The sequence below is a fragment of the Triticum aestivum genome, chromosome 6B, assembly GCF_018294505.1.
Source record: "Triticum aestivum cultivar Chinese Spring chromosome 6B, IWGSC CS RefSeq v2.1, whole genome shotgun sequence".
Lineage (NCBI taxonomy): Eukaryota > Viridiplantae > Streptophyta > Magnoliopsida > Poales > Poaceae > Triticum > Triticum aestivum.
Genome location: NC_057810.1, coordinates 87,514,013 through 87,540,787, shown reverse-complemented (window position 1 = coordinate 87,540,787; position 26,775 = coordinate 87,514,013). Strand labels below are relative to the sequence as shown.

The window sequence follows — 26,775 nt, the reverse complement described above, 5'->3', positions numbered from 1 at the left end:
GAGGCAGTCGGGAGGTCCAGTGAGGCGGCATCGGCGACGGGGACGAGGAGCGCCGACGACGGCGGGGCATCACTGGGTGGCGTCGGGGATCGGCAACGAGAGCCATCGGCGTCGAGTCCCCGATCTTGATCCAGATCGGGGGGAGGAGTGGGGTAGTGCGGTTGTGGGCTAGGACTTCGGGGTCTGGGGGATAAGCAGGGTAGGGGTGGTGGGAAGGGCCGATCGGGTGGCCAAGGCCCAGGTGGGGGTTAGGGCCTTTTGTTTTTCTTTTGTTTGTTTTGGCCTTTCTCTTTTTCTTATTTTTCTTTCCTGTTTTATTTCTAGTTTCATCTCATTTTAGTTTTACAAAAACATAAAAGTTGTGCCTAAATTAGTATCACTAATTATACCTCTGCTATAAAAAGTTTAAACCCCTAAATAAATGGTTTAACATCTTATAAATAATAAAAGGCATTTATTAAATTGGTTATGTTGCTGTTTTATTCATTTTAGAGTTTTTAAGCATTTTATAAAAGTGTGGTTCCTTCACCATAATTACCTATGCAATATCTGGCTCAACCCAAACATTTTAGTTTTAATATTTGAAAACCTTTACCATTTGACTTGAGTTTAATTTGAATTTGAATCGATTTCGAATCAATGTGAGTTTATCAACAGTAATCAAGGTGACGTGGCATCATTAGAAGAGGTTCACTATAGGTTAATTATCCGGGCGTCACACTCATGTGTGTTGAATTGTGCCTGCCTTATAGCATTGCTCTTTGCCACTACCTGCATAAATAGCTCGCGATTCAGCCAGGGTCCGGTTCCATTGCTATATTTTGATTTTGTGGAAATTTTGGATGAGCTATCTAACATTTGGATTCTTTTGAGAGTGTTTAACAAATAAGGCCCCACTTCTCAAAAAAGATGAATAATCTAGCTGTTGTGATTAGGACAGTGATAGGCAACGTTGGTGCGTTTGGTGACGACGATAGGCAAACCACAAACAATCACCAACAGCCAAGCCATGAGATGGCTCCCGCATCTGTTCCTCTCCCGCAACCCATGAAAGGCGATCTCCTTTTCTCCGTCAGAAATCACCGATGGATATTCGCTAAAAACCGAAGCCCCACGAAAACCAATCCTGAGACTCTCCTCTACAATCCTATCCAACTAAATCCCAATTCCTTCGCCACTGTCAAAGACCGTCTCGGATATACCACAAGAGTCATCGGAAGCCTGAAGATTCGCTTCGCTTTTTTGAGAGTTGAATTGGAGAGAGCAAGAGTCAAATCTCCTGTGTTCCTTCTCTCTAAGGATGAGAGAAATGAGCCTCCTGACCCAGGACGTGCACAATCAACGGAGGCCAGAACTAATTCGTCCATTAAGGTACATGAAGAACACGGCGATTCGTGGGTGCCGTTTCTCCCTGATGAGGAGGAAACACTGTCATTTATAGGGATTAAGGCGGAGAATAAAGGAGGAATTAACAACGCCATGGATGATTTGCTATTTAGAGGGAGCCTACCTTTGCAGATTCCATCCCAAGATCCACGCATCCAGTATTTTGTTCTACCCACGCACATAAGGTGTTCGTGTATTTGCCTGAGGGCAACGATGGAGGGGAAGATGAGCCTCGAGGAGGCGACGGGTCCTGATGCTACGAGGGCGATGGAGGTTGTGCTTACAGCCGCGAGCTCGGTTATGGTGCACGCCGACTGCACCCTCCCCACCAACATCTGGCGCCCAGGGAAGGAGATAGCCAAGTTTTGTGCGGAACCTGTGAAGAAGACCCTGGTGATCAACATGACCGGGGCTCGAAAGGCGGTGCAGACGCGCTTCCTGGCGGTCAGACTATTCCTGTCTGTTCTGCTAGTGAACTCCACGCAACTGATTGACCACATGAAGAAGGTATGGAAGGTTCGTGGCGAACTGGGTGACCATGAACTTGCTGCAGAGGAAGGGCGCAAATTCGTCCTCGAGTTCTTAGAGGAGGGAGACCGGAAACACGTCATCAAGGGTGGGCCGTGGCAATACAAGGGCGATGTGTTCCTCGTCGTTGGTTTGGAGAAGGAAGCTGTTCCTACTTCGGCTATATTCTCCCATATGCCGATGTGGGTTCAGTTTAGGGGAATCCCCTTCTACCTACTCACCAAGGAGCTTGCCCGCAACCTTGGGGACCAAGTGGGGCCGATGGTTATGATCGATCCGCACTTGAGGGGAAACATTTGTGACAAGTTTCTCAGAGTGAGAGTACAACTGCCCTTGTACTCGGCACTTCAGAAGGAGATTACGTTGGCTGATGAGATCACAGAGGAGGAGGTTACAGTCTACCTGAGGTATGGAAGATTGCCAAATTTCTGTTTATTCTGTGGATATATAGGACATATGGAAGCAAGGTGTGATATCCCAAATGAAGAGAAGAAATTGAGGTACAGTAAGGAGCTCAGTGTGCTTCCAGTGCACTTTGACGACCCTCGTGCTTGGTTCCTGCCTGAGAAGATGGGGCAAAAACAGGCTTGCCAGTCATCACAGTCCCTGTGGCGTGCTCCAATGCATGTCAGCCATGACAAGACTATGTCGACCCAAGTGGAACAAATGCGGGAGGTTGTAGCTTGTCTCTCAGTGGGTGACGGGATGGAAACTGACACAAATCTGAAGGTTACAGAGGCCACATCTAGCAAAGTCCAGAACACAACAAATCTGATGGATGAGGAAGCTGACGCCTCCAATGCATTGGCGTTGAATGTGACTCTCACCACGGCCGCCACCAACCTGAAGACAGTTGACAATATTGCCGCTTTATCCTTAATCGAGAACAACATCTCTATGACAGATCCTGCAAACATGATGGCGAGCAAAACGGTGGAATAGAACACTTCAAAGGAGATGCCTGATGGTAGTAAGATGGTTGTAGCTGCTAATTCCACAATAGCGCTTGGCCCCAAGGTCGGGGTGGAGGTTGGAGCAGTGACGGATATGAGTGCTAGCAGCGACCCGGACAAGGTGCCCGACTCCAATGACACCGACAACGTTCAGGTTATGCCTAATCCAACAGAGGCTTACCAGGGCGGTGTTGATGAGCAGAAACAGATCTCCAAGGACCTCGGGGAAGTTGATCCTGGAAATAATATAGTTCCCCCTGTAGAAGCCATGGTGCGTGCAAATGAATCCAGGGCTACTCTTCTGTTCAACCCTGGGTTGGGCAAGATGGGTTTTGGCGCTGCTAAGATGGGACGCAAGGGGCACAATCATACCTACCAGCATGATTCTATAGGGAATGGCAGAGCTAGCTCCATTGTCAAATCAGCTCTTGGGAAAAGGCATTGTAGATCGGTTCTTGAGAGTAAGAACTCAGAACAAAATGTAATCCCAAAAAAGAAATGTACTAGAGATGAGATTCATAGGATAGGGCAGGACATAGGGTTGGAAGGTGGAAAGGCAGCAACCGATCTCGGGGCTATCGGTCAACTGACAGGCGCGACTGGCGTCACCCTTCAGGACCAATGAGTATCCTTTGTTGGAAATGTCGGGGCCTTGGGCAGCCCCGAACAGTTCAAGAGTTGGTATGCCTTGTTCATACCTACCGCCCGAAGATCGTCTTCTTGTCTGAAACAAGGCAATGCGAAGAGAAAGTTAGAAGAATAAAATGGATAATAGGCATGAGACACTGTTTTACTCATGATGGTAAGGGTAAAGGTGGAGGCATTGCTTTGTACTGGGATGATCAAATTAAAATAAAAGTATTGTCATATGGTCCTCGGTACTTTGATGTGCTTGTGTGTGATGAGCCCCATGGCCCTATGTGGCAGGGAACCTTTGTTTATGGTGAACCCAGAACTCAAGATAGGCATCTTATGTGGACTTTGCTGAAAAGAATCAGACCAAATGCGAATGAACCATGGATGATGATCGGTGATTTTAATGAGACGATGTGGCAATCTGAACACTTGTCATGTACTAGAAGATCTGAAGCACAAATGGCAAGATTTGGGAATATGTTATCTTATTGTAATTTACATGATCTTGGGTTCAGAGGCAGGCCATGGACCTACGATAACAAACAAGGTGGTGATAGAAATGTCAAGGAAAGGATTGATAGAGGAGTGGCATCCCCATGTTGGCTGGATCTGCTCAAAGACGCAACTGTGACTCACATCACCTCAAGTCGCTCTGACCACTTTCCCCTTTTGCTTTGTTATTCTGTCCAACCCTTTAGCAAAAGGGGCCCAAGGCCTTTTTGCTATGAACATATGTGGGAAAGGGATGCAACTTTAACTGAGGAAGTGAAAGAGGCTTGTCACAAGGAGAAACAGCAGGCACCAGGCTTAACTGATGTGGCTAGCAAATTAAATTCTGTCAGTAAGAGGTTGCAGGTGTGGAGTAGGAAAAAGTTTGGGTGTATTCCTCGCAAGGTCAAACAGCTGCGTACGAAACTTGATAGGCTATGGAGTATGGCACCTTCTCCTGACCGAGATAAGAGGATCCAGCTCACCTCTAAAGAACTGGACCAGCTTCTCCTTAGGGAGGAAATGTTGTGGAGACAACGATCACGTGTCACTCAACTTCGGGAAGGGGAACAAAATACAAAATACTTCCAGCAAAAAGCGACTTGGAGGCAGAAAAAGAGCAAAATTAGCAAGCTCAAGGATCCTGCTGGTAAGTGGATCCATGACCCGGGTAAGTTAAGCACCATGGTAAGAGAGTTTTTCACGAAGCTTTATGAGGCTGACACTACTCTGAACCCCAATAACCTGCTGGAGCTGTTTGTAGCTAAAGTTACACCGGAGATAAATGAACAGATTTGTAAGGCTTTTACAAATGAAGAAATAAGTGATGCTCTATTTCAAATTGGACCTTTGAAGGCCCCGGGCATTGATGGATTCCCTGCCCGCTTCTTTCAAAGGAATTGGGTTGAGCTCCGAACGGATGTGATTAGCATGGTAAAGAAATTCTTTGATGATGGAATAATGCCAGGAGGAATTAACGACACGATGATTGTCCTTATTCCTAAAGGTAATGCTCCTGAATACTTGAAACATTTTCATCCAATCAGCCTATGCAAGGTCATCTATAAAGTGATTTCTAAATGCCTTGTCAACCACCTCCGACCCTTCTTGGATGAGTTAGTGTCAGAATCACAGAGTGCTTTCATCCCTGGAAGACTCATCACGGACAACGCGTATATCGCCTTTGAGTGTTTTCGTAAAATCTAACATAGCAAAAATGCTACTAACAACCATTGCGCTTATAAACTTGATCTGTCCAGGGATTATGATCGTGTGGATTGGAGTTTCCTAGAGGGAGTTCTTACCAGATTCGGGTTTTGTCAGCAGTGGAAAAATTGGGTGATGACCTGTGTTCGGTCTGTGAGATATGCAGTGAAACTAAATGGAACAATTTTGGATTTCTTTGAACCTTCGAGGGGTCTCCGTCAGGAAGACCCTTTAAGTCCGTATTTGTTCTTGTTTGTGGCTGAAGCTCTATCACGTGCCCTCGAGGCTGAATGTGCTGCTGGTAAGATCACCCCTTTGAGGGTGGCGAGAGGGAGTCCAGGTATCTCCCATCTTCTTTTCGCAGATGATAGCCTTCTCTTCTTTAAAGCTGATAGTGCTGAAGCAAGGAGTATCAAGGATGCCCTCAACAAATTTCAACACGGGACAGGCCAACTGTTAAGCCCAAGTAAATGTTCCATGTTGTTTAGCAGAGCTTGTCCTGCGCAGGTCTAGAATGAAATTAAGCAGATTCTGGATACAGTCACTTTTGAGGAGAGGTATTTGGGTTTGCCCACTCCTAAGGGGCGCATGAAGAGGTCCCAATTTTAACCTATCTTTGAGCGCTTCACTAAAAGGCTTACTAATTGGGTTGAAAGATTTATGTCCCATGGCTCTAAAGATGTTTTGATCAAATCAGTTATTCAAGCATTGCCGACTTATACCATGAGTATGTTCAAGATGAGTGTGGAATTTTGTGAGCAATATGAGAAAATGGTGCGTGATTTGTGGTGGGGAAAATGACACAACCAAAATGTCATGGAGGCCTGGGATTTCGAGACATGCAGGTTTTCAACCAGGCCTTGCTGGCTAAGCAAGCATGGCGCTTAGTTCAAAGACCAGAGGGTTTGTGTGCTCGGATTCTGAAGTCAAAATATTATCTGAATGGCAATCTACTAGACACGGTCTTCGCGTCTGATGCATCGCCTGTGTGGAGAGGGATTTAATTTGGCATAGAACTCTTAAAGAAAGGTGTTGTTTGGAGAGTTGGAAATGGGAATAGTATCCAAATACTTAGGGATAATTGGATCCCAAGGCAATTTGGACTCAAGGTTCTATCTCTTAAGACCTGGAGCTGAATCAGATGGGTTAACCAGCTCATGTTGCCACAAGCAAGGGAGTGGAATATTTCCCTTATCCACCAGCTATTCCATAATTTTGACGCTGAGGAAATATGCAAAATAAAGATTCCTCTCAATGAGACTGAAGACCATCTAGCTTGGAACTATGAGAAAAATGGCATCTTCATGGTAAGAAGTGCTTATAGGTTGGGTATGAATTTGAAGCAACAGGAAGAAACAGCTGGTTCATCTCATAGCATCAATAATGGAAGGGAAAATCTATGGAATTTAATCTGGAAAGCTCATGTCAGAAAGTTCGTATTGTTGCCTGGAGAATTGCCACAGATTCACTCCCCACAAAGGAAAACAAAAGAAGGAGGACCCTGGAAATTGATGGCATATGTAATATATGTGGCATAGAGAAAGAGGATGCTCACCATGTTGTTGTCAACTGCACCAAGGCTAGAGCTCTTAGAGAAAAGATAAGAGAACTTTGGGCATTACCAAAAGAATCAGTACTTGCTGAACCTAATCCGGTTGGCTATTAAATGCTTTAAGCCAATGCCCTGGACACATGCGAGAAAAACTGCTACTGGTTCTCTGGCGGTCATGGCATCTTAGGGAGGATATTGTACATAATAAAGGGGAAGCAAAGATCTCGGACTCGGTCCTTTTCCTGAAGAATTACTGGGAAACATTGAACTCTCAAGTCCCAGCTAAATGTGATATCAAAGGGAAAAAACTCCTGCGGGTTACTGAGATACAGTCGTCTCCAGGGACGGAGCTGGCATGTAGGCATTGGGGTCAATTGACCCCAATGGAATTACTAAATCCTTCATTATCTTAGTAGTAATCACTGTTGATTTATAGAAGATGACCTCATTGCCATGGATGACCCCATCAAGCTTTTTTCTAGCTTCGTCCCTGGTAGTCACCAGATAGGAATATACAACCAAAATATCACTGGTCCAGACCCCAAGGAGCTTGCATTAAACTGAACGTCGATGCTTCTTTTGTTTCAGCTTTGGGCTCGGCGTGGGCAGGGGCGGTCGCTCGCGATAGAGCGGGATCGGTGGTATTTTCTGTAGGCTGTCATATTCAGGCATGTGAAGATGCAGAGGAAGCAGAGGCAAGTGCCCTTGTGATTGGACTCAATTGTGTGGCAAACCCTGTTCTGAACTTCTAGTTTTTTTAGGGTTTCTCAACTTCTGGTAGAGTTTGCCTTTGTAAAAATAAAAAACAAAAGGCAAGTCATGGGCTTCAATGTATGTGTAGCCATGGGCCATGGGCTCTCGAACCATCAGAACAAAATGAACTCACAGGGCCCTTCTCTTCACCGTCACCATTCGCCCATTCCCCACGCGAGATGTGCAGCCGCTGCCGCCACGTCTGCTCGCCGGCTGCGCCGCACATCATCACTAATGGTGAACATCGAACACAATCTACCATGTCCAGTAACAGATTGTACATCATAAGCACTATGCACACACCAATCTTGCATGCCTATGATCACTAATAGGCATGAACATCAATAAAAACACGTACCTACCGTGCCCAAGAACACCTTCTACATCATCCGCACTAAGCACAATCCAATCTAGCATGTCTATGAACACTATACTAGGCGTGCACATGAAACACAAAACAAGCAAGAACACTACCCTGCCTATGAACAATACCGCACAATAAGGAATCGATTCGATTCCAATCAAATTGAACCACATCTCACCGCTTATGAACAGTACCGCACAGGAAGGAATCCATTCACATCTCACTGGAACATGCTAATGACGAAAAAACCCTAACCTAGAAATCTACGAGCAGAGGGATTGTTCTTACCGGAGCAGGTGGAGTTGGAGCGTATGCCAGCCTGGGAGAAAACCCCGACGGGAAGAAGATGGCAAGCGAGGAGGAGCCGCCAATGCTAACGGCCGTCGGCATTGCCCCAGTGCTGCTGCCCACGCGTGCGGTCGAGGAGGAGGAGGTCGGCGACTTGGCGTCGTCCATGGGCCTGCAGATACCCAGGGCAAACCCTTGGAGGGGTCCCCCCCAAGCATAGGGGTTCCGTGCAGCGTCGCATTGCCGACCCCCGTCAACGGTGCCACCGAACCCAGGACCTCGAGGTTTGGTGACGGTAGCAGAGCCGGAGCTGTCGGCACCGGATTGACCAGACAAGGCGGCCTGGTGCAGATAGGGGAGGGCGTGTGCAAAGCCCGCACCAGATCGACCCTGGAGTTCGCCAAGCCAGCAACCCACTGCTCGTGGTTGCGGTTGTTGCCGGCGCTGATGGGGGTTAGCAGATGGCGTGACAGAGGGAGACTCATCGGAGGAGAGGAGAATAAGGGGCTGACGGTGAGAGGAGAGTGAGGGGGATTGGTGTGAAAGGGTGTGGGCGATGACATGAGAGGGAGGGGAGTTATGAGACGTCCCGTCACATCTCCCGCGCGTCCTAAGGCGTGTAGCGAGGAGCCACGCGTGGCCGCGCTCAGCCTGGCTATGAAGAAACTGTCGATTTGGTAGTAGCTCGCGAGCCTGGCCCGGGACTACTTTGTGGGTGCAACCCATGCAACTAAACAGCTGATTTACATCCCGTGTGGGTCTGATTGGCACATATACAAGCAACCAAACGTGTCCCTAGTTTTATTTAGGGGTTTCTGAACTTCTGGTAGAGTTTGCCTTGCAAAAATTAAAAACAAAAGGCAACTCATGGGCTTCAATGTTTGTGTAGCCATGGGCCATGGGCTCTCGAACCATCAGGACAAAATGAACTCACAGGGCCCTCATTGCCAGCGACAGTTTTATCCTTGCGGCGCCTCAAAAAAAAAATCTTGCGACCCCTCAAAAAGGAAATCTTGCGTGCTGGTTCGAGTCCACTGCCATTCGCCCATTCCCCACGAGAGATGTGCAGCTGCCGCCGCCACGTCCGCTCGCCGGTGGCCGCGCCGCTGGAAGACGACGACCTGCTTTCCGAGATCCTGCTCCGCCTGTCCCTGCAGCCCTCCTCCCTCCCGCGCGCATCCCTCGTCTGCAAGCTCTAGCGCAGCCTCGTCTCCGATCCCGGCTTCTGCCGCCGCTTCCGCCTCCGCCACTGCTGCAACGCCCCTCTCCTCGGTTTCTTTGACAAGTACAATGATCTTTCCTTCCTACCTACTCTGGATGCCCCCAATCAAGTCCCTCCCGGGCGCTTCTCCTTGCTTTTCGACGTTGATGATTACCGCTTTTCCCTTGGGTGCCGCCATGGCCTCCTACTCTTCTGGCCTATGAAGCGTTTCCAGGTCGTAGTGTGGGACCCCGTCACCGCAGACCAGCACCGCATTGCCGTTCCCCCGGGGTTCGAGAGGACGCACAGGGCGGTGCTTCACACCACCAGAGACGAACACTTCCAGGTGGTCTTGGCAGTTACACATTCGGATGACGAGCAACATACACGTGAGACTGCTACTCGTCAAAGACCGGCTTGTGGGGAGACCGTATCTCAACACCACTATCACGGCCCTACAGTGGCTGGAGTCGACGGCGATGAGCAGAGAGAGAGAGAGACAGTAGGGGAGGACAGAGCTTAGAGACGAGCAGTGGACAGGAAGAGATAAGATAGAATAGATTCAGAATATTCTCATTTCAAATTTGTCTTTGCCCAATGGACATGCCCGCTTATATATTGCGGACACGTTACAAGGCCCACGGCCCACTCACATGCTCACTTTTGCCCAGCCCAACACACAATGGTTTAACTCTGCTTTGTCCCGCCTGAAGACTTAGTCCTCCCGATCGTCTGCTCTGGACTGCTTACAGTACCGTCCCCTAGAGAACCAGGTTGTCCCCAAACTGGTGCATTTGGAAACTTCAACTTGAGAATGTTGTAATCCTCCCAGGTTGCGGATGCAGCAGGCAGCGTCGCCCACTTCACCAGGATCTGTAAGTGTGCTGCGTTCTTCTTCTTAACCAGCCGTCGATCAAGAATTTCCTCAGGCACCACACCTGGCAGTGATAGATCCACTGGTACTGGTAAAGAGGTGAACACTGGGGTGTGATCTGGAATGTGTCCCTTTAGCTGTGAGACATGGAAGACTGGGTGTACTTGGCTCCCTCTAGGTAACTCCAAACGATATGCTGCATTTCCCACCTTGTCCAGAATTTTGTAAGGGCCAAAGTATTTGAGAGCAAGCTTGTGACACGGACGATTTACCACCGTAGATTGAGCACATGGCTGTAATCTTAAGTAGACCATTTCACCCACCGCAAATTCTCTGTCAGACCGTTTGCGATCTGCAAACTGTTTGTACTTGGACTGAGCTCTCGACAGATGTTCCTTCAGAGCAGCGTTGTGTTCAGTGTGAGAGGCCAGCCAAGTTTGTACGTCTGAATTTTGAGATGTAGCTTGTCCCCACAATTGGCCCATATTGGGGGCATGTCCGTAGAGCACTTGATACGGTGTACAGCCCAAGGAGGAGTGATATGAGGTGTTGTACCAAAACTCTGCTTGTGGCAACCACGCCGCCCACTTCTTTGGAGAATCATGTACTGCACATCGAAGATACATTTCCAAGCACTGGTTTACGCGCTCCGTTTGACCATCCGTTTGTGGGTGATACGTTGTGCTCATTTGCAACTCAGTTCCCCATACACGAAACAGCTCCTTCCAGAATGAGCTAGTAAAGATCTTGTCTCTGTCAGACACTATAGCCAGTGGCAAACCATGCAGTCTGACGATGTTGTTCAGGAAAACCTTGGCCACAGAAGCAGCTGTGAATGGATGCTTTAGAGGCAGGAAATGACTTACTTTAGTAAAGCGATCAACCACTACTAATATTGCACTGTATCCTTCTGACTTGGGTAAACCTTCAATGAAATCCATACTGATCTCTTGCCATGGGCTGTCAGGTACTGGAAAAGGCTGCAGTAAGCCAGGTTTTTTGCATAATTCATGTTTGGCTTGTTGACAAGTGTCACATTGTTTCACAAAGTTCTCTACAGCTTCCTTTAATCCCTGCCAACAGAAGAGTTGCTTCACTCTGTGATATGTGGACAGGATGCCAGAGTGTCCCCCTACAGGGTTGGAATGGAAAGCCTGTATCAACTTAGTTTGAAGACCTGTGTTAGCTGCCACCCAAATTATGTGATCTTGTTTAATCAAAACCTCTTGCAACTGAAATCCCGGGCAAGCCTTTGGGTCTATTGCCAACTTTTGCAGCATTGCAGAAGCTACAGGATCCACTGAATATGAATTCAATATTTCTTGCACCCACACTGGCTTGCTGGTGGATACATGTTGTACTTGAAACAGATGGGCCACTCTAGATAGAGCATCAGCAGCTGAATTTTCAACCCCTTTCTTGTACTGGATATTAAATTGTAATCCCACTAACTTGGTCATTGCTTTTCTTTGCAAATCTGAAGTCAAATTTTGATATCCCAAGTGGCACAAACTCTGGTGGTCAGTTTTGATCACAAAAGGGGCTCTAGACAAGTAAGATCTCCACCTGTCAATTGCCATCATAATTGCCAAGAATTCCTTTTCATATATGGACTTTTTTTGATTGTTGACTCCCAGTGCTTTGTTGTAAAAGGCCACTAGATGGCCCTCTTGTGACAGCACTGCCCCCACACCTGTGTTGCAAGCATCTGTTTCCACAGTGAATGTCTTGTTGAAATCAGGCAGAGCTAACACTGGTGTGTTGACCATAGCTTGTTTGAGCAGATGGAAAGCTTGTTGGGCTGTCTCTGTCCATACAAATGATTGCTTCTTGAGCAGGGTAGTGAGAGGTCTGGCCAATATGCCATAATTTCTTAAAAACTTCTTGTAATATCTTGTCAGACCCAAAAACCCTCTCAACTCGGTAACATTAGTTGGCACAGGCCACTGCAGCATTGCCTTAGTTTTTGCAGGATCTGTTGCCACACCTTGGTCAGAAATGATATGTCCCAAATATTCCAGAGAATTCTAAGCAAACACACATTTAGATTCCTTGACACACAACTGATTTGCTTTGAGTATATCAAAAACAGACTGCAGGTGCTCCAAATGCTCTTCCAATGTGAAACTAAATATCAAGATGTCATCCATGAATACCAACACAAACTTCCTGTTAGGTCCTGCAAACAGGAAATTCATCACACATTGGAATGTACCTGGTGCAGTAGCTAGACCAAAGGGCATCACTCTGAACTGAAACTGTCCATGGTGTGTCTTGAAGGCTGTTTTGAACTCATATTCTTCTTTCATTCTTATCTGATGGTACGCAGCTTTTAGATCCAATTTGGAAAACCATTTCCTTCCTCCTAATTCATCCAGTATCTCATCAATAACTGGCATAGGAAACTTGTTCTTCACAGTTACATCATTAAGCTTTCTATAGTCTACACAGAACCTCCAGGTACCATCTTTCTTTTTGACCAACAACACAGGAGCAGCAAAAGGGCTCATACTAGGTGTTATTAAACCAGCACCCAACATTTCCTTTACCTGCTTCTCTATTTCATCCTTTTGTAGAGGTGAGTATCTGTAAGGTCTATAGTTAACAGGCACTATATCAGGCAGTAAATTGATAGAGTGATCAAAAGCTCTGTGGGAAGGTAAAGTCTTTGGATCTCTGAACACTTCCTTGTTCCTGTCTAACACCTGCTGCACAGCTGGTGGTGTTTCCAACATAGGTGCCATTACAATCCTGTTGAGTAGAGCAGTTGCCCACACCTCATTCCCTTTTTCCCACTTGGCCAATTGATCTGCAGAAACTTCCTCAATGTGTTCTTGTTTTACTGGCAATACCCCTTGTAACTTAACTTCTTGATCTTGATATTGAAACTGGATCCACTTGTCAGCCCAATGACACTTCATCACTCCCCATTGTTCTAACCAATCCATTCCCAATATGATATCATGTCCTCCCAGGGGTAATACTTGCATAGAACTGCAGAAGTTGTGTCCCTGAATCCACCAGGTCGGTTTAGGTACTTTTTCCACACAATTTATTAAGTGGCCATTTGCTACTTTCACAGGCATTGGTCTTTCTAATTTCTATGGAGTGACAGCAATTTTGCTCAATAATGACTGATCCACAAATGTGTGTGTGCTGCCTGAATCAACAAGAATCAGGACCACTTTGTTACCCACTAAAGCTCTTAGTTGGACTGTCTTAGGATGAGTAGCCCCAGACAAAGCTGCAGCTGACACAGTAGCACATTCCTCAGTTTCTCCTGTAATTAGAGCATCCAGGACTGCATCGGAGATTATCTCATGAGGATCCACAACTTCAGCAGCTTTCAATTGGGCTTTCACTGCTACTGGCTGATGGCACACATGGCCTGGCACATACTTATCCCCACACTTGTAACATAGACCATTTGCACGCCTATATTCTTTCAACTGCTTTGCTTTCCACAGTTCCCCTGTTGCTAACCTTGACCAGTTGTCAGTCTTAGTGTAAGCAGGTTTGGGGAAACTTGGCTTGTAGCTTTTCTGTTGCAGAACTAAGTCTTCTTGAACAGCAGCATATTGAGCTACCACTTGTACTGAGTAAGGAATCTGAAACTCCACTGCAGAGCGCAGCTCATCCTTCAGGCCCATAATAAACCTTGTCACTAGAAATGTCTCACTGAGTGTTGGTTCATAGAGCCTTACTGTATAGACCAATTGGAGAAACTGTTGCTTATACTCATCCACTGTACCCAACTGCTTCAGCATCATCATTTCTTTCATCTTGAGTCTGTATACATCCACATCAAACTCCAATAACACAGCAGCACAAAACTGTTCCCATGTGTGAACTGCACCTGTCTGTTTGAACGACTGGTACCAATGAGCTGCGTTGTCAGATAAGTACAGAGAAGCAGAAGTAACTTTGAAGCTGTCCGGAATGTTATACAATCTGAAAAATGCCTCACACTTGTCCAACCAGATCCGGACCTCGGTACCATCAAATTGCGGGAAATCCATTTTCGGCATCCATTGCCGCTTGTTGGAGTTTTCGTCACCGATCGGAGCCCCGGGTTATTGAAACTCAGGCGTGGTGTCAGTCACCTGAATAGGACGTGGTGGAGGACGCCCAGGTAACTTGGGTCCCGCCCCCAGAATGTTGTTGGAGACCTCTGATGCGGTTGGAGACGACGCTTCCGCAGTATCCTGCCGCTTGTGCATCTGAACGGCAAGACTCTGGTTCTGCTGCACCTGCCCCAACGTATCACAGGAGACATTGACCTTGACTTGTACCTGGTCCAGCCGTGCTGTTTGCTCCGAGAGCTTCGCGTCGAGAGCCTCCAGCTGAGCGCAGATCCCATCGACCGCATCCAGCTTGTTCTGCGCGGCCCGCAATGCGGCGAACTCCTGCAGCATCCGCTCCTGGAACGCTTCCATCTCGTCCGCCAAAAAACACGACTGCGGGTTGGGCTTAAATGTCGTCGTGGTCGCTGGTTTTCCTCCGAATCAACCCACCTCAGGTCAGGAATTACGCATATCGAACCCTAGGGTGATCCGCTACCGTTGCCTCGGATTTGCCAGGTACGACTCAGGGAAAAAAAATTGCAGCGCGGTGGCGTGGCGAGACGCTGCCCCCACAGGCCCGCTGGAGCGATGGCTCTGATACCAACTGTCACGGCCCTACGGTGGCCGGAGTCGACGGTGATCAGCAGAGAGAGAGAGAGATAGCTGAAGGAAATATGCCCTAGAGGCAATAATAAAGTTATTATTTATTTCCTTATATCATGATAAATGTTTATTATTCATGCTAGAATTGTATTAACCGGAAACATAATACATGTGTGAATATATAGACAAACATAGTGTCACTAGTATGCCTCTACCATAGACAAAAGAGTTGTCATTTGATTAATGGGATCACATCATTAGGAGAATGATGTGATTGACATGACCCATTCTGTTAGCTTAGCACTTGATCGTTTAGTATGTTGCTATTGCTTTCTTCATGACTTATACATGTTCCTGTAACTATGAGATTATGCAACTCCCGTTTACCGGAGGAACACTTTGGATGCTACCAAACGTCACAACGTAACTGGATGATTATAAAGGAGTACTACAGGTGTCTCCAAAGGTACATGTTGGGTTGGCGTATTTCGAGATTAGGTTTTGTCACTCCGATTGTCGGAGAGGTATCTCTGGGCCCTCTCGGTAATGCACATCACTACAAGCCTTGCAAGCAATGTGACTAATGAGTTAGTTGCGGGATGATGCATTATGTAACGAGAAAAGAGACTTGCCGGTAACGAGATTGAACTAGGTATTGGATACCGACGATCGAATCTCGGGCAAGTAACATACCGATGACAAAGGGAACAACGTATGTTGTTATGCGGTTTGACCGATAAAGATCTTCGTAGAATATGTAGGAGCCAATATGAGCATCCAGGTTCCGCTATTGGTTATTGACCCAGAATAGTTCTAGGTTATGTCTACATAGTTCTCGAACCCGTAGGGTCCGCACGCTTAAGGTTTCGATGATAGTTTTATTATGAGTTTATGATTTTTGATGTACCGAAGGAGTTCAGAGTCCCGGATGAGACCGGGGACATGACGAGGAGTCTCGAAATGGTCGAGACGTAAAGATTGATATATTGGACGACTATATTCGGAGTTCGGAAAGGTTCCGAGTGATTCGGGTATTTTTCGGAGTACCGGGGAGTTACGGGAATACGGGGAAGAGTATTGGGCCTTAATGGGCCTTAGTGGGAAGGAGCCAGGAGGTGGCGCGCGCCCCTCACAAGCCCAGTCCGAATTGGACAAAGGGTTTGGGGCGTGGCCCCCCTCTCCCTTCCTTCTCCACTTCCCTCCTTTCCCCCCTTCTCCTAGTTGGAATAGGAAAGAAGGAGTCCTACTCCCGGTGGGAGTAGGACTCCCCTTGGCGCGCCCTCCTCCTAGGGCCGGCCTCCTCCTCCCTTGCTCCTTTATATACGGGGGCAGGGGGGCACCCCATGACACACAAGTTGATCTACGGATCGTTCCTTAGCCGTGTGCGGTGCCCCCCTCCACCATATTCCACCTCGGTCATATCGTCGCAGAGTTTAGGCGAAGCCCTGCGCCGGTAGAGCATCATCATCGTCACCACGCCGTCGTGCTGACGGAACTCATCCCCGACACTTTGCTGGATCGGAGTCCGGGGATCGTCATCGAGCTGAACGTGTGCTGAACTCGGAGGTGTCGTACGTTCGGTGCTTGGATCGGTCGGATCATGAAGACGTACGACTACATCAACCACGTTGTCATAACGCTTCCGCTTACGGTCTACGAGGGTATGTGGACAACACTCTCCCCTCTCGTTGCCATGCCATCACCATGATCTTGTGTGTGCGTAGGAAATTTTTTGAAATTACTATGTTCCCCAACAGTGGCATCCGAGCCTAGGTTTTATGCGTTGATGTTATATGCACGAGTAGAACACAAGTGAGTTGTGGGCGATACAAGTCATACTGCTTACCAGCATGTCATACTTTGGCTCAGCGGTATTGTGAGATGAAGCGGCCCGGACCGACATTACGCGTATGCTTACGCGAGACTGGTTTCACCGTTACGAGCACTCGTGCTTAAAGGTGACTGGCGGGTATCTGTCTCTCTCACTTTAGCTGAACCGAGTGTGGCTACGCCCGGTCCTTGCGAAGGTTAAAACAACACTAACTTGACGAACTATCGTTGTGGTTTTGATGCGTAGGTAAGAACGGTTCTTGCTAAGCCCGTAGCAGCCACGTAAAATTTGCAACAACAAAGTAGAGGACGTCTAACTTGTTTTTGCAGGGCATGCTGTGATGTGATATGGTCAAGACGTGATGCTATATTTTATTGTATGAGATGATCATGTTCTGTAACCGAAGTTATCGGCAACTGGCAGGAGCCATATGGTTGTCGCTTTATTGTATGAAATGCAAACGCCCTGTAATTGCTTTACTTTATCACTGAGCTGTAGCGATAGTCGTAGAAGCAATAGATGGCGTAACGACAACGATGCTATGATGGAGATCAAGGTGTCGCGCCGGTGACGATGGTGATCATGATGGTGCTTCGAAGATGGAGATCACAAGCACAAGATGATGATGGCCATATCATATCACTTATATTGATTGCATGTGATGTTTATCCTTTATGCATCTTATCTTGCTTTGATTGACGGTAGCATTTTAAGATGATCTCTCACTAATTATCAAGAAGTGTTCTCCCTGAGTATGCACCGTTGCGAAAGTTCTTCGTGCTGAGACACCACGTGATGATCGGGTGTGATAGGCTCTACGTTCAAATACAACGGGTGCAAAACAGTTGCACACACGGAATACTCAGGTTAAACTTGATGAGCCTAGCATATACAGATATGGCCTCGGAACACGGAGACCGAAAGGTCGAACGTGAATCATATAGTAGATATGATCAACATAGTGATGTTCACCATTGAAACTACTCCATCTCATGTGATGATCGGACATGGTGTAGTTGATATGGATCACGTAATCACTTAGAGGATTAGAGAGATGTCTGTCTAAGTGGGAGTTCTTAAGTAATATGATTAATTGAACTTAAATTTATCATGAACTTAGTCCTGGTAGTATTTTGCAAATTATGTTATAGATCAATAGCTCGCGTTGTTGCTTTCATATGTTTATTTTTATATGTTCCTAGAGAAAATTGTGTTGAAAGATGTTAGTAGCAATGATGCGGATTGGATCTGTGCTCTGAGGTTTATCCTCATTGCTGCACAGAAGAATTATGTCCTTAATGCACCGCTAGGTGACAGACCTATTGCAGGAGCAGATGCAGACGTTATGAACATTTGGCTAGCTCAATATGATGACTACTTGATAGTTTAGTGCACCATGCTTAACGGCTTAGAATCGGGACTTCAAAGACGTTTTGAACGTCATGGACCATATGAGATGTTCCAGGAGTTGAAGTTAATATTTTAAGAAAATACCCGAGTTGAGAGATATGAAGTCTCCAACAAGTTCTATAACTATAAAGATGGAGGAGAATCGCTCAACTAGTGAGCATGTGCTCAGATTGTCTGGGTACTACAATCGCTTGAATCAAGTGGGAGTTAATCTTCCAGATAAGATAGTGATTGATAGAGTTCTCTAGTCACCATCACCAAGTTAGTAGAACTTTGTGATGAACTACAATATGCAAGGGATGACAAAAACGATTCCCGAGCTCTTCGTGATGTTGAAATCGATGAAGGTAGAAATCAAGAAAGAGCATCAAGTGTTGATGGTTGACAAGATCACTAGTTTCAAGAAAAGGGCAAAGGGAAAGAAAGGGAACTTCAAGTAGAATGACAAGAAAGTTGTCACTCCCACGAAGAAGCCCAAAGCTGAACCAAAGCCTGAAACTGAGTGCTTACACTACAAAGGGAATGGTCACTGGAAGCGGAAATGCCCTGAATATTTGGTGGATAAGAAGGATGGCAAAGTGAACAAGGGTATATTTGATATACAGGTTATTGATGTGTGCCTTACTAGTGTTTATAGTAGCCCCAGAGTATTTGATACTTGTTCGGTTGCTAAGATTAGTAACTCGAAACAGGAGTTACAGAATAAATAGAGACTAGTTGAAGGGGAAGTGACGATGAGTGTTGGAAGTGGTTCCAAGATTGATATGATCATCATCGCACACTCCCTATACTTTCGGGATTAGTGTTAAACCTAAATAAATGTTATTTGGCGTTTGCGTTGTACATGAATATGATTTGATCATGTTTATTGCGATACAGTTATTCATTTAAAGTCAAAGAATAATTGTTGTTCTGTTTACATGAATAAAACCTTCGATGGTCATACACCCAATGAAAATAGTTTGTTGGATCTCGATCGTTGTAATACACATGTTCATAATATTGATGCCAAAAGATGAAAAGTTAATAATGATAGTGCAACTTATTTATGGCACTGCCGTTTGGGTCATATCGGTGTAAAGAGCATGAAGAAACTCCATACTGATGGGTTTTTGGAATCACTTGATTATGAATCATTTGATGCTTGCGAACCGTGCCTTTTGGGCAAGATGACTAAAACTCCGTTCTCCGGAACAATGGAACGAGCTACTGACTTATTGGAAATAATACATACCGATGTATGCGATCCAATGAGTATTGATGCTCGTGGCAAGTATCGTTATTTTCTGACCTTCACAAGATGAATTGAGCAGATATGAGTATATCTTCTTAATGAAACACAAGTCTGAAACATTTGAAAAGTTCAAAGAATTTTAGAGTGAAGTGGAGAATCATCGTAACAAGAAAATAAAGTTTCTACGATCTGATCGTGGAGGAAAATATTTGAGTTATGAGTTTGGTCTTCAATTAAAACAATGTGGAATAGTTTCACAAACTCATGCCACCTGGAACACCACAATGTTATGGTGTGTCCGAACATCGTAACCGCACTTTATTGGATATGGTGCGATCTATGATGTCTCTTATCGGTTTACTACTATCGTTTTGGGGTTATGCATTAGAGACAGCTGCATTCACTTTAAATAGGGCAACATCAACATCCGTTGAGATGATGCCTTATGAACTATGGTTTAGGCAAGAAACCAAAGTTTTCGTTTCTTAAAGTTTGGGGCTGCGATGCTTATGTGAAAAAGTTTCAACCTAATAAGCTCGAACCCAAATCGGAGAAGTGTGTCTTCATAGAATACCCAAAAGTAACTATTGGGTACTCCTTCTATCACAGATCCAAAGGAAAGTTATTCATTGCTAAGATGTATCCTTTCTAGAGAAGGAGTTTCTCTCGAAAGAAGTGAGTGGGAGGAAAGTAGAACTTGATAAGGTAATTGTACCTTCTCCCAAATTGGAAAGTAGTTCATCACAGAAATCAGTTCCAGTGATGCCTACACCGATTAGTGAGGAAGTTAATGATGATGATCATGAAACTTTGGATCAAGTTACTACAGAAACTCGTAGGTTTTCCAGAGTATGGTCCGCACCAGAGTGGTACAGTAATTCTGTTCTGAAAGTCATGTTACTAGACCATGATAAACCTACAAACTATGAGGAAGCGATGATGAGCCCAGATTCCGTGAAATGGCTTGAGGCCATAAAATCTGAGATAGGATCCATGTATGAGAACAAAGTATGGACTTTGGTTGACTTGCTCGATGATCAGCAAGCCATGTTAAATAAATGGATCTTCAAGAGGAAGACGGACACTGATAGTAGTGTTACTATCTACAAATCTCGACTTGTTGCAAAAGGTTTTAGACAAGTTCAAAGGTGTTGAATACGATGAGATTTTCTCACTCATATCGATGCTTAAGTCTGTCCGAATCATGTTAGCAATTGCCACATTTTATGAAATCTGGCAAATGGATGTCAAAACTGCATTCCTTAATAGATTTATTAAAGAAGAGTTGTATATGATGCAACCAGAAGGTTTTGTCGATCCTAAAGGTGCTAACAAAGTGTGCAAGCTCCAGCGATCCATTTATGGACTAGTGCAAGCCTCTCGGAGTTGGAATATACGCTTTGATGAGTTGATCAAAGCATATGGTTTTATACAGACTTTTTGAGAAGCCTGTATTTACAAGAAAGTGAGTGGGAGCACTACAGCATTTCTGATAAGTATATGTGAATGACATATTATTAACTGGAAATGATGTAGAATTTTCTGGAAAGCATAAAGGAGTGTTTGAAAGGAGTTTTTCAAAGAAAGACCTCGGTGAAGCTGCTTACACATTGAGCATCAAGATCTATATAGATAGATCAAGACGCTTGATAAATTTTCAATGAATACATACCTTGATAAATTTTTTGAAGTAGTTCAAAATGGAACAGTCAAAGAAAGAGTTCTTGCCTGTGTTGCAAGGTGTGAAGTTGAGTAAGACTCAAAACCCGACTATGGCAGAAAATAGAAAGAGAATGAAAAGTCATTCCCTATGCCTCAGTCATAGGTTCTATAAAGTATGCTATGCTGTGAACCAGACCTATTGTATACCTTGCTCTATGTTTGGCAAAGGAATAAAATTTTGATCTAATAGTAGATCACTGGACAGCGGTCAAGAATATCCTTAGTAAAGACCAAGGAAATACTTCTCGATTATGGAGGTGATAAAAGAGCCCGTCATAAAAAGTTAGATCGGTGCAAGCTTTTTCATCGATCCAGATGATCTAAGTCTCAATCTGGATACATATTGAAAGTGGGAGCAATTAGCTAGAGTAGCTCCATGCAAAGCATTGTAGACATAGAATATTTGCAAAATACATACGACTCTGTAATATGACAGACCCGTTGACTAAACTTCTCTCACGAGCAAAACATGATCATACCTTAGTACTCTTTGGTTGTTAATCACATAGCTATGTGAACTAGATTATTGACTCTAGTAAACCCTTTGGGTGTTGATCACATGACGATGTGTACTATGGGTATTAATCACATACAGATGTGAATATTTGTGTTTAATCACATGATGATGTGAACTAGATTATTGACTCTAGTGCAAGTGGGAGACTGAAGGAAATATGCCCTAGAGGCAATAATAAAGTTATTATTTATTTCCTTATATCATGATAAATGTTTATTATTCATGCTAGAATTGTATTAACCGGAAACATAATACATGTGTGAATACATAGACAAACATAGTGTCACTAGTATGCCTCTACTTGACTAGCTCGTTTATCAAAGATGGTTATGTTTCCTAACCATAGACAAAAGAGTTGTCATTTGATTAACGGGATCACATCATTAGGAGAATGATGTGATTGACATGACCCATTCCGTTAGCTTAGCACTTGATCGTTTAGTATGTTGCTATTGCTTTCTTCATGAATTATACATGTTCCTGTAACTATGAGATTATGCAACTCCCGTTTATCGGAGGAACACTTTGGGTGCTACCAAACGTCACAACGTAACTGGGTGATTATAAAGGAGTACTACAGGTGTCTCCAAAGGTACATGTTGGGTTGGCGTATTTCGAGATTAGGTTTTGTCACTCCGATTGTCGGAGAGGTATCTCTGGGCCCTCTCGGTAATGCACATCACTACAAGCCTTGCAATCAATGTGACTAATGAGTTAGTTGCGGGATGATGCATTATGTAACGAGAAAAGAGACTTTCCGGTAATGAGATTGAACTAGGTATTGGATACCGACGATCGAATCTCGGGCAAGTAACATACCGATGACAAAGGGAACAACGTATGTTGTTATGCGGTTTGACCGATAAAGATCTTCGTAGAATATGTAGGAGCCAATATGAGCATCCAGGTTCCGCTATTGGTTATTGACCAAGAATAGTTCTAGGTCATGTCTACATAGTTCTCGAACCCGTAGGGTCCGCACGCTTAAGGTTTCGATGACATTTTTATTATGAGTTTATGAGTTTTGATGTACCAAAGGAGTTCGGAGTCCCGGATGAGACCGGGGACATGACGAGGAGTATCGAAATGGTCGAGACGTAAAGATCGATATATTGGACGACTATATTCGGAGTTCGGAAAGGTTCCGAGTGATTCGGGTATTTTTTGGAGTACCGGGGAGTTACGGGAATACGGGGAAGAGTATTGGGCCTTAATGGGCCTTAGTGGGAAGGAGCCAGGAGGTGGCGCGCGCCCCTCCCAAGCCCAGTCCGAATTGGACAAAGGGTTTGGGGCGCGGCCCCCCTCTCCCTTCCTTCTCCACTTCCCTCCTTTCCCCCCTTCTCCTAGTTGGACTAGGAAAGAAGGAGTCCTACTCCCGGTGGGAGTAGGACTCCCCTTGGCGCGCCCTCCTCCTAGGGCCGGCCTCCTCCTCCCTTGCTCCTTTATATACGGGGGCAAGGGGACACCCCATGACACACAAGTTGATCTACGGATCGTTCCTTAGCCGTGTGCGGTGCCCCCCTCCACCATATTTCACCTCGGTCATATTGTTGCGGAGCTTTGGTGAAGCCCTGCGCCGGTAGAGCATCATCATCGTCACCGCGCCGTCGTGCTGACGGAACTCATCCCCGACACTTTGCTGGATCAGAGTCCGGGGATCGTCATCGAGCTGAACGTGTGCTGAACTCGGAGGTGCCGTACGTTCGGTGCTTGGATCGGTCGGATCGTGAAGACGTACGATTACATCAACCGCGTTGTCATAACGCTTCCGCTTACGGTCTACGAGGGTACGTGGACAACACTCTCCCCTCTCGTTGCCATGCCATCACCATGATCTTGTGTGTGCGTAGGAAATTTTTTGAAATTACTATGTTCCCCAACAACAGCAGGGGAGGACAGAGCTTAGAGACGAGCGGTGGACAGGAAGAGATAAGATAGAATAGATTCAGAATATTCTCATTTCAAACTTGTCTTTGCCCAACACACACGCCCGCTTATATACTGCGGACACATTACAAGGCCCACGGCCCACTCACGCGCTCACTCTTGCCCAGCCCAACACACAACGGTTTAACTCTGCTTTGTCCCACCCGAAGACTTGGTCCTCCCGATCGTCTGCTCTGTACTGCTTACAACCGCTTCCATACTAGCCTGTTGTGAGCGGTTCTCCCACCATGCTTTATGAGCTTGATGTTGTGCTGGTTGGAGATTCCCTTTACTGGATGTTTTCTGGGAATTTTGAGGGAATTCTCAAGTTTGATTTGGAGAAGCAGAGCCTAGCTGTGATACGAGTTCCAGTCGATATGTATGGCAAGGGCAACTACTTTCAGGTTATGAGGGCTGAGGGTGGTGGGCTGGGTTTCCTCTTCATGTCAATGTCAGACTACACCGCTCAGTTATGGAAGAGGAAGACCGCTTGCGACGGTGTTGTTTCATGGGAGCTTGGAAGAACTATTGAATTGGACAAGCTACTTTCCCTGAAGTCGGAGGATAAAAGCCCCATAGCCCTTTCGATACTAGGGTTTGCTGAGCAGAATAATGTCATGTTAATTTGGACAGTTAATGGCATCTTCATGATCCACCTCGAGTCATTGGATTTCAAGAAGCTTGCTGAAACCACCATAACCCGTCCTCACTATCGTCCATTCGAAAGTGTCTACACTGCAGGTAATAGCATGGATTACATTGTCGATACAAAAAAACAAATAATTATTCAACAATTGGCTGATGAAATTATGCTCAAGTCATTCCGTGTTAAGCCAACAATTTGAATTACTACCATATCATTTGTTTCGTTTGCTGCTTCATGGCCTCTTCAATGTACATCGATGATGTTCTGTAGTGTTCTGTTCTGATGTGTGTGGTGTCTTTTAGGTAATGACTATGATTGATTAACAAAAATATATTTTGGTATTTCATTTTCTTTATGTTCTGTAGCCAGGCACTGGGCTGCAGTTTGTTAGCTTCTTCTAATTATTTTTGCGGTTTAAGTCGAAACTAGCAAACTGTCATCACCGGCTTATTATATGAATATCCATATAATAAAACAATGCTTACCTGTGTATGTATTCCAGAAATATACAATGATTAACAAGATTGGCAAATCCCTTTATAGAATAATTTAACCATTTTATTTCCTGCCTATTGAAGGATGATATAATCCTCAAATGCCCTTTGAAGCTTAAGCTTAGTTATATTTATTTTGTTCTGTATGTTACCTCTGCTGATATTTCTAACAGAGTTTGAATAAAACATAACCACTTTGTTTGAAATTATGAGTAATTATTCATTTATCATTTGTAGGATTGCCCTCCATGTGGCAAGTCTATTTGTACCAGGAAACACTAAGCGGAGTTCATTTTCATCTTTTAGTGCTAAAATTTACTTAAAGATGATTTAAATCATGATCCAACATGTTATAAAGATTTATTAGTATTAGATTTATTTTCCGATATGAGCTTCAGGATAGCTCTAGATAACTTGTCCATTCTGACGAGTTAACAGTATGATTGTCCATGTTCTTCATTTTTATGATATTAATGAGTATACGCTGACGCTGTTATGGGAATATTCAGTAAACCAGCACAATGCACATGCATTGCTACGAAGCCACCAAAAAAGTATGAGGAGTTGAGGACTTAAGCTATTGGTTTAGGATATCGTTGAAAGACGTTGGTGTCATGTGGCCATTGGGCCGTTCATGATTAAAATCATAGTGAAAATACAATATTACAAAGAGAGTTTTTCATGTGGCAAGCCTTGGATAATCTTAAGGAAAGTAGGCCCTTTGCTAGATTTAAAGTGATACAACATTTCAAATCGTGAAACAGAAGAGGATAGACATTAGTAAGGAGACTGCACAAGGTCGTGGATCTGGTAGCAATAGAGGTTTATCGTCGAATTGGAATTAAAATTTACAGTTTGATCGCTCTCTTTATGTTATGGTGAAGAACTAGAAGTATAGGAATAACAACTAAAACCAAGAGCATGGTTTTGAGTTGGAGTCTTGTTCCAGTATTTGTTACAACAATGGATTTATCTATTACCTAGTTGACACGTGCTCGTTTCTACTTATCCTTTGTTGGAATGCCGTGGCGTCATGTGCTTAGGGTTTTGAGCCTAAATTCACGTTTCTGGTTTATTGATCGCTGATTTTTTTTTGAGGGGCTTTGACGCTGATATTGGTTACAGAGCAGGGCTCCCGTTATAGAGTGAGTTAGGGGCTGTTCGGCATCGCTCAGCTCCCCAGCTCCCGGAGCGGAGTTGGCGGAGCTGTAGGTCAAATGGTGGAGTTGCCATTTACCCGCTCCGCAGATTCCGGGAGCGGACCATTACCGAACAGGGCCTTAGTAAATGCGAAAGCTTCAGATGTATCATATGGATATGGTGCAGTAACAATCTAATATACTTGATATGGAAATCAGGGGGACTGACTTGAGGACCAAGCTTTGAGCTCCTTCACCTTATCCTTGTTGTGGCAGCGATATTCTCTGCCCACATGACATGTTGTTTGACTTTTTATGTTTGTAGGAACACGTGTTGATGTTGGACACGATGGGGCTGAGCTTTTGGTTGATAAGTAAGATGATTGTCCGGTTGGGCATGCTATTTGACCTGCTGGTTGAGCAGGTAAGCTTATCTCCAGCTGATGTTCTACCTCCTCTACTGGATATGCTCCTTTGATTGCCCTCCGTTCCATCCAGCTTCCTTGCTTTCAGTTTACCTCCTTCTTAGTACTCCCAAGTTTCTTCTGGTAGTGTGGGTTCTTCTCCCTCTAGCCCCTCCGATGAATAATGGCTTAGGACCTTCCTCTTTCTATATTGTGCTCATGTTTGTGCCTGCTTGGAAATGAGAATGTTGTTATACTAAGTAGTAGCAAATGAAGCACTAACCCTTGTTGTGCTTTATGGTTATTTTTTTTTGTTTTACTTGTCGCGGCTGCCTTCTACATTTTTTTTCCTGTGGTTATGGGTCTATCAAGTCCTAGTGTGATTTGCATGTTGTCCTGTCTACACAAGTAAATAAGTAATTGATAGCGAACAATACCCACGTATCTGGTTTCAGATTTCCTTTATTTATACCGTTGTATAGGTATGCCATTTTACATTGCTGCTTATTTTGGGTCACTGTGATACCTAGTAGTGAACTAATGATTGTTCACCCC

General features: G+C 45.0%; 1 pseudogene; it reads left to right on the top strand.

Annotated features, from left to right (window-relative positions):
• The first annotated feature begins 9,216 nt into the window (after positions 1-9,216).
• On the top strand, positions 9,217-26,194 carry LOC123138878 (uncharacterized; annotated as a pseudogene).
• Positions 26,195-26,775: the final 581 nt, after the last annotated feature.